The following is a 12,976-nucleotide window of genomic DNA, read 5'->3' as shown; positions in this document are numbered from 1 at the left end:
GCGGATCTGGCTGTCACCGGAGCCCCCACCGCCTGCGCCGCACACGCGGAGTGCCTTATAAGGCAGCGCAGTGACGTAACGCCCTTAGGCCGGGCGCGCTCAGCGCCCCGCTCGCATTGTTCGGGCGACTCCCGGAGCGCGCACAGCCCGCTCGCAGCGCCGCGAGAGTGCGGCCCCCTTCGGCCCCCTTCGGCCCCGGTCTGGCCCCGGCGCAGGCAGCTCAGGTAAGCCCGGGAGAGCCGCTCAGCTCCAGCAAGGGGCACTGCTGTCAGAAAGCCAGGCGGACTGTAGGTGTCTTTTAAAGTCATCAGCATCACGAACTGCAGACAGGTTTCGAAAAGCGCGTCCAATGAACCCTAGGTTCAAAACCTTTTCAACTCACACAAAACTTAAAAAGTTTACTCTGATAGAGAAAAGAGATTTGGACTTGATTTTAAATGATGAGTGCTGGGGGATAACTACATATTACATGCTCTCTCCAAGTTAGCCACAACTGAATCCTGCCTGTGTTCAGAAATCTTTGGGAAAGGGTGGTGGGAGGGATATATTGTAATACCACAACTAAATCTGATCTTATCTCTCCTCGGACTTGAATTCCATTATGTCTTACAAGAGCAAAGTGCCAAACACTACCACATGGTAGTGGATTTATTAGAGCCATTCTCACCCCCTCCCCCTTTGTGAATTTGCATATAAAAGACTAGAAATCACTGTTAGAAATATATCTTGAAATTAGGATGCATGTAACATAAAAAGCTAAGCGCTTTTTAAGCTTCAAAAAATTCCTACAAAGTCTAATCTGTCTTAAAAAGCATTTGTCAATCTGTACATTGATGTAACTCTCATAATTTTGAGTTCCAACTTTTTATTTTAATCAGTGGATAAATGACAAACTGCACTGAATATTAAAGATAATGCTAGTTTCTCTAGAGTAATATTTTGGACAATAGTTTGTTATGTAGAAATGCTCATTTAACAGGTAAAGCCTGTAGAAGAATTTTGGTGATCAGTGGCATTCTGAACTTTAAGTTATATCTAAACCCTGAACAGGCTATTTGCTATAAGTGAACACTTAACTATATGATATTGAACACCTGGATGAACATCTGCATATTTTACTTTACTTTTCAGAATAAAAATTAGCAGAAGAGTTAATAAAGAAAATATGCTATGTCACATTAAAACATTGGAATAGGAGATGAAAAAATCATTTATCACTCAAACTTTATTTGCTCTGAACATATACTGTAAAATAAAACTTAAGAAATGTATCACAATTATTTCCCTTTTTAAATAGCCTCTTTATTTTATTTGTCACTTGAAACAGCATTTTCTATATGCCCCAAATTTGGAATTTATCCGTGTTTCTAGTAATTCCTGTGGTTGACTATTTTAAAGCATATAATATTGGTGCCTATTACTTCTGCTTCATAGGAGTTTTGTGTTTGCTAATTTTGTTTGGAGCAACGCAAGATTTTGGTTTTGGTATTCTAAAAGAAAAATTGTATGTTATTTGGTCTGAAGATAGGCTATATAAACTGCAGGTTAGTACGGAAAAGGAGGATTTCCCTAAAACTATTATTTCAAATCTAGCGAAGCCTACCATAATGAGAAGAAAGAGTGGCCAACACCCAGGTTACTGTGAAGTACGTAACATGCAACAGAAAGTTGTTTATTTGATATAGGTTGTAACTGGAAATGGAAAAATTCTTGCTTTGGTAAAAAGGTATTCCACTCTTTGGAACTTATGGAAGAGGAGAGAAACAAAACCCACCAAATATTGTTTCAGTTATACCCAGAGTGCCATCTGTACCATAAACTATAGCTCAACTGTTGAAAATCATAACCTCTATTAAATCTTTAACAGCTGTGTTTCCCAGGGTCTGCACTTTATTTTTTTAAATAGGCAAGCATAATTTTTTTAAATCTTTAAGTGACACACTTCAATATTCCACACTTTCTTTCCATTTATTAACTATAAAGCATGGCTCAAAGAACAAATCACCCATTAAGACCCTTTTAAAACTGAAAGTTAAACAAAATTTATCTTGGATACATTATCACACCGTGGGCTCTCTGAATAAGCATTAGTCCTTTGGACAATCTATATGATAGAAAAAAATGTTTTAAGTAGAATGAATATAAATTTTTACATTTCCAAATGAAGCACATAGTAATTTTATGCTTAATAAATTCATTTGTCCTTTTCTGGCAATTAAACTTCAATGTGAAGCAATGGTATTTTTGTGATATTTTCCTAATGCTGTGATGAAGTCTATAGAAAGAGCCAATATGAAAACACAAATCAAGCTCTGAACTTCTTAGTTTTCAAGTCCAGTTGCAATTCCCATAAATTTACTTTCTCAAAAGGCTGTGAATTTTGTTTTAGGGTTCTTTGCTGCTCCTTCCCCCCCAAAAAGTGACTGGTAATAAATGGATTTTGAGGTGAAAAGTGAAAATGGAAAACCAAGAATAAAATCCCTTTTTTTCCTCTTAGGTCATGTTCTGTCTATATCTAATGTTTCGGAGCAAAGTGAATGCTTTTACAAGGTGAATAGAAAAAATACAGCCTTCTCTTTAAGGGGAAAAGGAAGGGAGGCAGGAAGAGAACTATTTATAAAAACTGGATATTGTGGCATAATAACCAGAAGATGTAAAGCAATATTGGTCTCAACCTGCTTCATGTACTGACATCTGCTGTTCACATAGCTGGTCATTATATTCGAAAAATCTGACACATCTTACCTTATCCTCTTGGGTGTATCATTAATTTTAAATGATTAAATTTTATTTGTCTTTGACTATGAATGTAGATTCAATGTAATCTGATTGGCTAGTTTCTGTAAATTATTTTAAATAAAGATTTTTAAAAGATCTTTAAAAAAAGATCTTTAAAGATCTTTGAAGATCTTTAAAAAAAAAAGATGAAGAGACACTGCATAAGCAGCTAGCATCATACACTTTATTTATTATTTTTTTAAGATTTTATTTATTTACTTGACAGAGAGAGAGACCACAAGTAGGCAGAGAGGCAGGCAGAGAGAGAGGAAGGGAAGCAGGCTCCCTGCTGAGCAGAGAGCCCGATTCGATTCGGGGCTCGATCCCAGGACCCGGGGATCATGACCTGAGCCGAAGGCAGAGGCCTTAACCCACTGAGCCATCCAGGCGCCCCCCCCCACACAATATTTCTGTGGCTGCTTCTGCCATCACTATAATATCTATAGGCCCACCAACTCAATCACTTACATTTAATATGGGCTTATCAGTTTCTTCCTCGAATGTTAGGTGCACTAATTCCTAAAGGAACATCCCAACACTGTTGTAAGCCCTCCTACAGCCTTCTTTTTCTTAAATAGCAGAGTTGAGATGATCTCTCCCTGGCTTTCTTCTGTACTAATACTACCTCTGATTGGGAAAGCTGAGCAAAACAAAAGTGGAAAAAAATCTCCAAGGAAAGTCCCCTGGTTCTTTCTCAGATATGGGAGAAACATTCCCTTTTCATGCTTGTTCTCTCAGATGCTTTAGCAAATTAAGACAGGACAGGAGCAGTTTTAATTCTGAGCCCCCAAACAGAGAATGACACATTAACAGTGTTCTATCTCCAGTCTGACCATCTCACATTGCTACTCCCTACTGGTTCTAAAATCAGATTAACTCTTAAACAGACAATTACTATTTTTAAACGATAAACATGAGGAATGCTGTGTTTGTGTGTGTGTGTGTGTGTGTGTGTGTGTGTGTGTGTGTGTGTTATGGGGGGATAAGGAAGTATGTAAAGTATTAGGTATGTAAGTGTACCATTAGGTCAGGTTAAGGTATAGCCAAATCCAACTTCTTGATTTTTGTTTATAACTTCTGATTCTAGCCTAAAGGACAGTTTTAGCAGTAAAAAAGAACATAAACACTAAACTCCACAGATGTGAGTTTGAGAAGAAACTTCTTAAGTTTTTCTATAAGGACAATGGGATTCCCCCAGGCCCCAGAGAATGTACACACATTCTCTCTGTCTCTCTCTCTGGCAAGGAATGTCCACAGAGCTTTATAGCTAGAAGAAGCCTGCCATCTGATCCAAATGCCTCACCTTACAAAAGAAACTGATGCTCACAGTATGACTTGGCTCAGAGACAGAGTTACTCAGAGGCAGAGCCATGGCTCCCTGCATTCTTGGGCTACAGCCTTTGCTTTCTCCTTAAATTAGTTCTAGAAAGAGATGAGGGACGAAGCCCCAGAAGAAGCCTTGGCACTGGAGGTGTTAATTTGGATATAAGACCCAGTAAAAAAAAAAAGCAGAAAGGTTCAAAGTTATTGTTAATAAGTATGAGCAGTAAGAAGGCAGGGGGAAAGGAGGGAGGTGAAAACCAGTAGAGTTCAATCAAGCTATTACAATGGAAGGGAAGTGATAAAACGAAGACAAAGAAAACAAATAATAACTCCACCTAAAGGTCCTAGGGGGGTGTGGCACAAAGCTCACTCTGCTTAGAAGCTGAGTGGCTTCCCAGAAAGAAGGTATGCTCTGTGTCAAAGACATTCAGGTCTGAACCACAACTTGATAACTGACCTCAACTCAGCATCTTCCAACTAAGCATTCTGCATTCTTAATACCTCCCCAGCTAGCAGGTTCCCTTTCAAAACTCAGTGACTCAATGCCTTTAAAACAACCTCCTCAAGAACTGCAGAGTAACTAATGAAGGTTATAAGCTCCTGGTGACATTTACCTTGCTTTACTTTCCTTCATGCAATGCACTGCTATCTAACATTAAATTACATATTAACTGCTTATTTGTCTATTGTCTCTAGGACTCCTTGAGGGTCAGTTTTGCAACCAATTTTATTCCTAGTATCTGGCAAAGTACCTCTCTATAGTTAGTAGGTGTGTCACTGGGACAAGGTGTTGGATAAATGTACAACTAACTTACAACCTAGAAGCTCCATACTTGGTAAGAAAAGAGTATTTCTGAACACTGGGCTAGGAGGGCCTCTTCGTCGAGATTCAAATAAATCTCTACCACTGTCTGAAGTAACCACATAGAACTGACTACAAACACAAAAACCAGGTAACTAATCAGGCTCAGAGGAAGTCAACGCAGTGAAATCTACTTTGTACTATATGCTACGTGTTGTGTGGGCAGACTAAGTGAGATGCTTCTCTGCTTTCTGCCTACCTCCACCTGCTTCACTTTAACTTCCTCCCCCAAATAATAAGAAAAAAGGTGGTGAAAAAGAACCAGGTGAGTAGCTGTGGGGCATGGAATGGATGGGAAGCAAAATATGGATCAGCTGAATGTAGTGGTTTTTGTCCTTAGGGAACAGTAGGTTCCTCTGTTTTCCCTAATCTCTGTGCCTCAGCTGAAGGCCTACAAAATGCAGTCATTGCGCCCAAACAGCATGTCTTTGCTATAACTAGAAACCAGATTACCTTTTACAAAGTATACACTTCAGTTGTGAAGTTTTTGTGGATAGTTCAGTGACTCTGCTAGGTTTTACAAAAAAGGAGTGATTTTTCTGTAGTTTCAGTTAGCTAATTCCAATGTCAACCTTTGAAGCCAGCAGAGGGCTTGTAACTCTTCTCTTCTTCAGCAGCAAACATTTACTGAGTATATTTCAGGCACTGTGCTAAGCACAAGGCAGGACAAGAGGCCCAGCAACTAATTTCTCCATACACCATAACATGTCACTACCCCAAGTTCACCTACTAACACTCACAGGCCGCATGTTGGTGACAGTGACTAAGAAGCTCTTGCACAATGCTCCTCTCCCGGTTTTTTTTTTTTTAATGGACTGAAAAAGTGACATAAGTAAGACAAGTCAGCTATACATAAAAATTAAGTGAAGGTAAACAATGTGGGACTCCTAAAGAAAAAACAAAATCAACCAGAACAGAGTCAATCTTCAAGCTTGCTTGTGTATTTACTGATGATACTAAATTGGCATGGACAAATAGTGTTATCTCTGTGGTAAGACTAAAGAGTAAAATAATGGTTCATAAATCCAAGTTCCACTCTTTTTGTCTCTACCATAGCCTTGGCTCCCACAAACCCCCAAAAGGAAACACTCATCCACCATAAGCATATCTCAATACTGGGGAAGGATAGAATAATGAGCAGTAACCACTAAGGGTACTCTCTTTAACTGGAACCGAAGACTATATAAAAATACAAGCTACTGGTCATATCACTACAGAAAAATTAGCCAAAGAAAATGGGAGGACTGTGGGGGGGAAAAGTCCACTCTTAAGCACAGAGAAAAGATTAACAAAACTGCAGTATTTGAGCCTGTGAGAGCACCAAATCACTGCACCAAGAACAGCCTCAAAGATGAGGTCAGCCCTTCAAGATGAGTGGCTCAGACAGAAGCAAATCTGCCAGACTTACTACATCTCATGGCCTACCAGTCTTGGAACAAAAGTTTAAAGGTGAACTAAGTTTTTCTCCCTCTTTTAAAAATTCTTTCTTAATAAAATTCTTTTTTAAGTGAACCAAAACAAAAAACAAATCTTTTGAGCAGAAATCATAGAAGGAATGTGAAACAGTCATCACATTTGGGCTGACAAGACTTACGTGACTGCTGCTATTATATGTGAAGAAAAGGAAGGTACTTTTTGGCCTGGAAGCTTGAGAAGAGCAGAGAAAGTTCTTTCTTGCTAAAAACAAAGGGCCATGTAGTAAGATGCTGTCCATGTCCCTTAGCCTTAGTTTGTTAGTCTGTTAATTGGAAATGGAAGAGGAGGTAAAATCACTCTGTGGAGTTTTGTGAGAAGTAATTTGTTGTGGCTAAAGGAAGATTATTCTTTAAACATAATATTGATTCATTTATTATCAAGGTAGTTAAACACCTGTGTTACTAAAAGAAATTTTTTTACTTATTAAAGAGAGTAATTTTTTACTTACTAAAAAGAAAATTTTTGAGGTTGCATATTATCCTTTAGGCTTTCATGGAACTAAATAAATGGGGCAGACAGATCTTTCAGTGAAAGGTGAGAAAAATTTCTTGTCAAGTGATTTGGGGTTTCACTCAATTCCCCTAAAATTATGCTTCACAATATTCTTCTTACAATTCCATAAAATTCACTGGGCTTGGTAAAGATGCAAAGAATCACAAGCAAAGTTAAGATTCTTTGGCTGGCCTTCCCCCGTCTAGACTTTATTTAAAATTGTCTTCAAGTGAATTTCTCATTTTACTAAAGGGCTGTCCTTCCTCAGAAGTGACAGGAACAAGAGGAACAAACCTTTACTACTACTTCTGCTCTAATAAGGGCAAATTCTGAGTTATGCTTCCCTAAGAAAATGGTTCTTCTGACCTCTCAATCATTTGGTCATCAAGTACATACTGAATTCAAACCCATGTTGGGGATACAGAGGTACCAAGTCCTTCACAGAGCCTGGAGTTAGTACAAGAGCAAAACTAATATCCCAAAACAAATTAGAAAGTGATATAAAACAATATAAAGTATTTGTGTCACAAAACTTGTAAGGGCTTTGGGGACTCAGAAAGGGGGCATCAGCCAGACAAGTTAGGGAACAAACATTCAAAGAAAAGATGGGAACTGAAATGTAAATGGAAGCTATTGAATGGAGCATTCCAAAAAGGATAGCAGATTTATTCCTTGGAAGTCTACCACGGAAAGGGAATCTAAGGTTAAATTTAAAAAAAAAAAAAAAAAAAAAAAAAAAAAAAAAAAAAAGGCTCAAACCAGGATCCGAACATCCAAACTATGATTTTTAAATCCAGTATATGGCCTTCAGAACAACCTGGACTTATGCAGAGAGGACGCCATCTCCTTAAAGTGAAGATTAAACATGACAATAAAGCACTTGGCACAGTGCAGGACCCAGAGTAGACACTCAATATATGGTACCCGTGATTCTTCTAGTTATGCCAGTCTGCCCACAAGGATGGTGCTCCATCATCATCTAGGCTATAAATAGGGTTCCATCAGGTTGAGGCACAAGGGGCTGCCTGAGCACAAAGAGGGGGTGCTTTGTAGGATGCAGTCTGGAAGAGCTCATGTTCTCTTATACCCAGCCATAAAGTGAAGTAAAGGGTTAAGCCTTTTGGAGAGAATCCATGTGTCTAGTGCCTAACCTCAGCTACTCTGAAAAGTGAGGTTATCTTTTATTCTGATTTCCCTGCTAGAAGGAAATCCCTCTTATGAGAAACCCACATGAACCTTCTAAAGGGTGTTTAATCACCTGAAATAAGAAATAAGTTGCTGAGTAGTTAAATGACCAAAGAGCAAAAGGCTTATTAAAAGCTAGCCTAGAATCTCCCTGTTTTACTTCAAAAGTCCTACCATGTTTGGGAGGCACACAAATAAAACAAATGGGTAAGACAAACCTTACAACATGGGATGAAGAGCTTATATCACATCCTAGCCACAGACAATAAAGAATCCTAATAGTCTAAGTACTAGGACTCTTAAGTACTTCTTCCTAGGTGTTAATTTTTTAGTTTTAGTGTACTTTCAAATTTAGCATAACATTTTAAGTGTCAGACACTGAAAAGATTTATTTCTTTACTTTTACAGCATACTTAACCTTGAATGACAGTACTTGATTTATAAAGAATGAAAAATAAATCTGAACCCCACGAAATTCCAATTAAGGTCCCATGTAGTTATGAGCCATTTGGACCTTGATAAGTCAGAAAATCTCTTCTGATGAAACAAAATATACATTTTTAACATATGAATTTGTACACAATGCTGTACAAAAAAGAAAGGAGGAAAGGAATTTAAAGGTTGGTGGGGTTTTTATTCTGTGGAACTGATATCTGAGCATCATTAAAGGCTTTGTAAACCTTACAGATCATATTATATAGCTTTCCCAATGTGGCTGAGGTGATAGGCAGATAAGATAAGGCAAAGTCATAGAGCTAAGTAGAGCTAAGTCAGTAGCACATTTTGGTCTAGCATTCCCTGTCCATTAGAAACACAGCTCTTCTGAAGGTGGCTTTTCTGTTGTCTGAAAATTGGGGTTTGCTTTTTTCTTTGTTTTTATTTGTGAACAAGTGAACTTTGAAAGTGAAATCAGTATTTTCAAAAATATTTTTTCAATTACTGCAAATCTGAAATAGTTTGACCTTTCTTAAAATTCAAATCACAAGGTCAGATATGGACAGAGTATAAATGATGGGTATTCATATAGCATATATACAAGGTATATGACATTCTTTTTTTAAATTCCACCACAAACAGATTTCTTACAGGGATAAACATAACTAAATGGATGAAATTTGCTGAGGAGCAAAATCAGTAGCAGACCTAAAGCCAGGGGAAGCAGAGTGTAAAGTCACTGCTTTCACCTCTAGCAGGTCTGTTGCTAACCACTGTAATATCTTGATTGAATTGCCTCTTACTACATAAGGTTAATATTCTCTAGAACACATTCATCTGAAAAGAACGCAACTTAGAGAAGAGAAAATAGGATCAAATTCTGTGTTCATGGATTCTGTCTTCTCAATACTCGGGAATGGTAGGAAAGGAAAATCTAACCCAAATGCTTAGAACTGTCAGTTGGGGAAAATTAAACAAGCTTAGATGGCCAAAATAATTTTAGTTTTTACAATGCACACAGGGGATGCAAAACACAGACCACACACACACACACACGGTCATTTACATTTCAAGGGATTCTAGATTAAAATGTTCCCACCTGTCTGTAATTAAGCTTTACATATGGCCCATGCTCTAGCTCTTTGACAGGGGCGCTGGGTGGCTCAGTGGGTTAAGCCTCTGCTTTCGGCAGAAGGTTATGGTCTCAGGGTCCTGGGATCAAGCCCTGCATGGCATCGGGGCTCTCTGCTCAGCAGGGAACCTGCTTCCCCCTCTCTCTCTGCCTTCTTGTGCTCTCTCTCTCTGTCAAATAAATAAATAAAATCTTTAAAAAAAAAATCATGGACAGATACCAGTCACCCTCATGAACTAGAAAAAGTGGGTAAGGGGAGATGGAGGATGTTCACTGTGGTTCATGATCTGATTGTTTGCTCAGCAGGAAGCCAAGCCAAGCATCACCTTCATCCTCCAATTGCCCTGACCTGTGACTACTATTTAGTGCTATCAAATGTTCGTAGTTCCTTTGCCCCTTATTTACTGATTTACTATAGCTAAAATGGAAGGGATGGGGTGGAATTCTCTAGGGATCAAAATGTTTCACATTTTACTCTTGTGGCTCCTATGTAGCCTGTTTATCATGGCAAACTGTGTGACTCAGTAGTCACAATAAAATATAAGCCTCCATTGTTGTGGTTTCTAAATTTCTGAAGTTTTAATTTCCCACTAACAAGTTAGGAAACGTTTGGTTTCCCAAGCATACCACGTTAGCCACTGCCTCTGTAAAGGCAGCCAGACTACAAGGAGGTGAAAACCAGTGAACTCATCCATTCTGGCACATGACTGCTCTCTGCTTTGGCCTTTTATGTTAAATCTGACAAACTGAACACAGTGAATTAACGTATGAAAGCCAAATAAGAGAGGAAAGCCTTTTTTTTTTTTTTTTCCCCTTAAAGACTTACAGGAACTAGAGGCTTAAAAAAAATATTTTTTGGCTCAGAGTAAGATTTGAAAAGGATATAATCTTTGTAACTTTTTAAAAGAGAGAAAATACAAGAAAGAAAACCAACCTACTGAAGAATAAGTGTTTAGAGAAAGGAATTATACTAATCTTCCAAAATACCTATTTGCGATAGCTGAATGAAAATAACTCGTGATCTGGGAAGAGAAAAAAAAAAAGGGGGACTAATGGAGATTAAAAAAGTTCTGCAGCTATATCAGAATGCTCCTCTTCTAAAGAATCCATGTCTGTTTACCTCAATCCACTAAGACATGTAAGAAACATCCAAATATAAATGAATTCTGAACAATAAGAGAAATACCTATAAACATTCTTAATAAGATAAAGCAAATGCACCCACACTTTTAAGGGTATATGGTATTATGCCCTTGAAGTTTGCCTGAGAAAAGGCTGCCTGTTAAAAATATTTTCCGAGAACTTTAAGTTCCTTGAAATGTTCAACGGAAATGGTATTTATGACAAACCCTCCTCCTCTGGGGAACATGAGATGTTTTTACTGGCAAAGTCACAATTTTTTAAACCATCCAAAAATATTTATGAATTTATGCCAAGTGACTAAACTTGCTTTATTATTACAGTAATTAAGAGAATATTTATTAATGTCTCATCATCAAGGCTCAAAGTAATCATGAACCTATACAGAAATACTGTGACAAAACAAGATTGTAAGTGGCAGTGATTTTCTATGCCTTTGACAGACAGACTCTTACAACACAATTACTGACTGGAGAGGCTGGGACATAATAAATATGTGATAGGAGCTGTCGATGTATATCATGGTGATGAGAAACAGGATTTGTTATAAAAACTGTACTGGCATTCTGGTTCTGCCAATTAACCAGCAGAACCTTTGGCAAATTATCTAACTTCTGAGCCTCAATTGCTTTTTTTTGTGAAATGAGGACAATAACACTTGCCTTCTATGACTGTTTCCAGGACTAGCATGGTACATGGCATATAATAATTGCTCAATAAACAGTAACTTACTCATTCACTGTAGAGGGAAGTAACTACTTATTATGTGCCTACTGCTTAGAGTTACAACCTTAATCCTTAACACAGTATTCAGTTCAAAAGCAGAATAGGTATTTGTTCAAATATTTATTGAATACCAATTAAGTACCAAGTACTGTTCCTGAACTAAAAATATAGCATTGAATAAAACTGACAGTAACTGACCAGTTATTGAGTAAAGCATACACACACACACACACACACACACACACACACACCTACCCACTTGCATTAAGTTTATATTCTAGTAGGAGAGACAGCCAATTAAATAAGTAAAATATAGTATACTAGATGGTACTAAATGAGATGAGGGAGATGGGTGGATCCTTGGGGAAGTAACCAGTACAAAAAACACAGGCCCTGTTGTGTTCAAGGAATAAGGAAGGTGGCGTGCCTGTAGCAGAGTGAACAAAGAGAGGAGTCAAGAAGCCAAGGTGGGGTGTGGGTGGGAGAGTACAGGAATGAACAAATGAACACTAAAAACATGGGATGGGAGAAAGAGGAAGCTCTTTCAAGGTCAGTACTCTTGGCTTTCTAGCATGTAGTCTGGTTTAAGTGTGAAGAACACAAGTTTTATAGTCATTGCTCTTTGGTAATTATTTAACCTGTCTAAATTCTAGTTTTTTTGGTTTGTACCCTCATCTATAAAATGGAAATAATACTTCATAACATTGTTATAAGGATTAAGTAAGATCAAGTTGCAAAGAGTAGACCTTTAATCTGCTTGTCTAGTTCTATAAGCTAAATCCTACACTGGACAGTAGCTGGGAATTGGAGTCTTCCAGTTTCCAGTTCCAGGGTTACCATGATAATGGCCTTGCACGCTATGCAATCTGCTTGGGCCTCAGTTTCTCAGCTAAGAAAATACAGATGCTACACACAGACATTTTAAAGACAGATATATAGTAATCAAGGTGCTGTTGTAAAAATTATAATCAAATAATATTACTATTACAATTTATCTTAAAATTATCTTTTATATGAACTTTCTTTTAAAAGTTTTAAAACAGCAAAAGTATATGATTCCCTCTATATTATTTGACTTTAAAAAGCCTACAAATTTAATTTCTTTAGCATGAAGTTGTGAGGATTTTATTTAGCAGTGATGCTGATTTTTATTCCTTTTTCCTACCCCTGCTTAAGAATCCTGACGTAATGGAAAGATCTCAAAGAAAATGTCGAACTGCAAAAATCCAGGTGGCAGAGGAACAGTTACAGAATGCTATTTCTTGTATAAAGAAGAATAAGAATCTTTATTTATACTTGCTTGTTTACTCATATAAAAACATTCTAGAAATACCTATAAGAGAAAATATGTACAGTGGTTACAGGTTCAGAAAGGGGTATGGGCAGATGAAGGATGAGGTGAGAGAAAGATACAATTTACCTTTAAT

The 12,976-nt window shown here is 37.7% G+C and overlaps 2 protein-coding genes across 8 annotated transcripts in view; one reads left to right on the top strand and one right to left on the bottom strand.

The window, feature by feature from the left end:
* The window catches only part of FILIP1L (filamin A interacting protein 1 like), a 311,063-nt gene that overhangs the window by 251,055 nt on the left and 47,032 nt on the right, over positions 1 to 12,976 (top strand). Inside the window, exon 1 of one of the 4 annotated variants that reach the window (XM_047722967.1) lies at positions 90 to 224. The exons of the other annotated variants lie outside the window; for them this stretch is intronic. The gene's annotated coding sequence lies outside the window, so the exon portion shown is untranslated. Of the gene's footprint in view, positions 1 to 89; positions 225 to 12,976 lie in introns of those variants that run through there. 4 annotated transcript variants of the gene reach the window in all.
* CMSS1 (cms1 ribosomal small subunit homolog) overlaps positions 1 to 12,976 on the bottom strand; it is a 381,861-nt gene that overhangs the window by 322,143 nt on the left and 46,742 nt on the right. The gene's annotated exons all lie outside the window — the stretch shown is intronic.

Source organism: Lutra lutra, chromosome 1 (genome assembly GCF_902655055.1).
Source record: "Lutra lutra chromosome 1, mLutLut1.2, whole genome shotgun sequence".
NCBI classification, from domain to species: Eukaryota; Metazoa; Chordata; class Mammalia; order Carnivora; family Mustelidae; genus Lutra; species Lutra lutra.
This window is presented reverse-complemented; position numbering and strand designations above follow the sequence as displayed.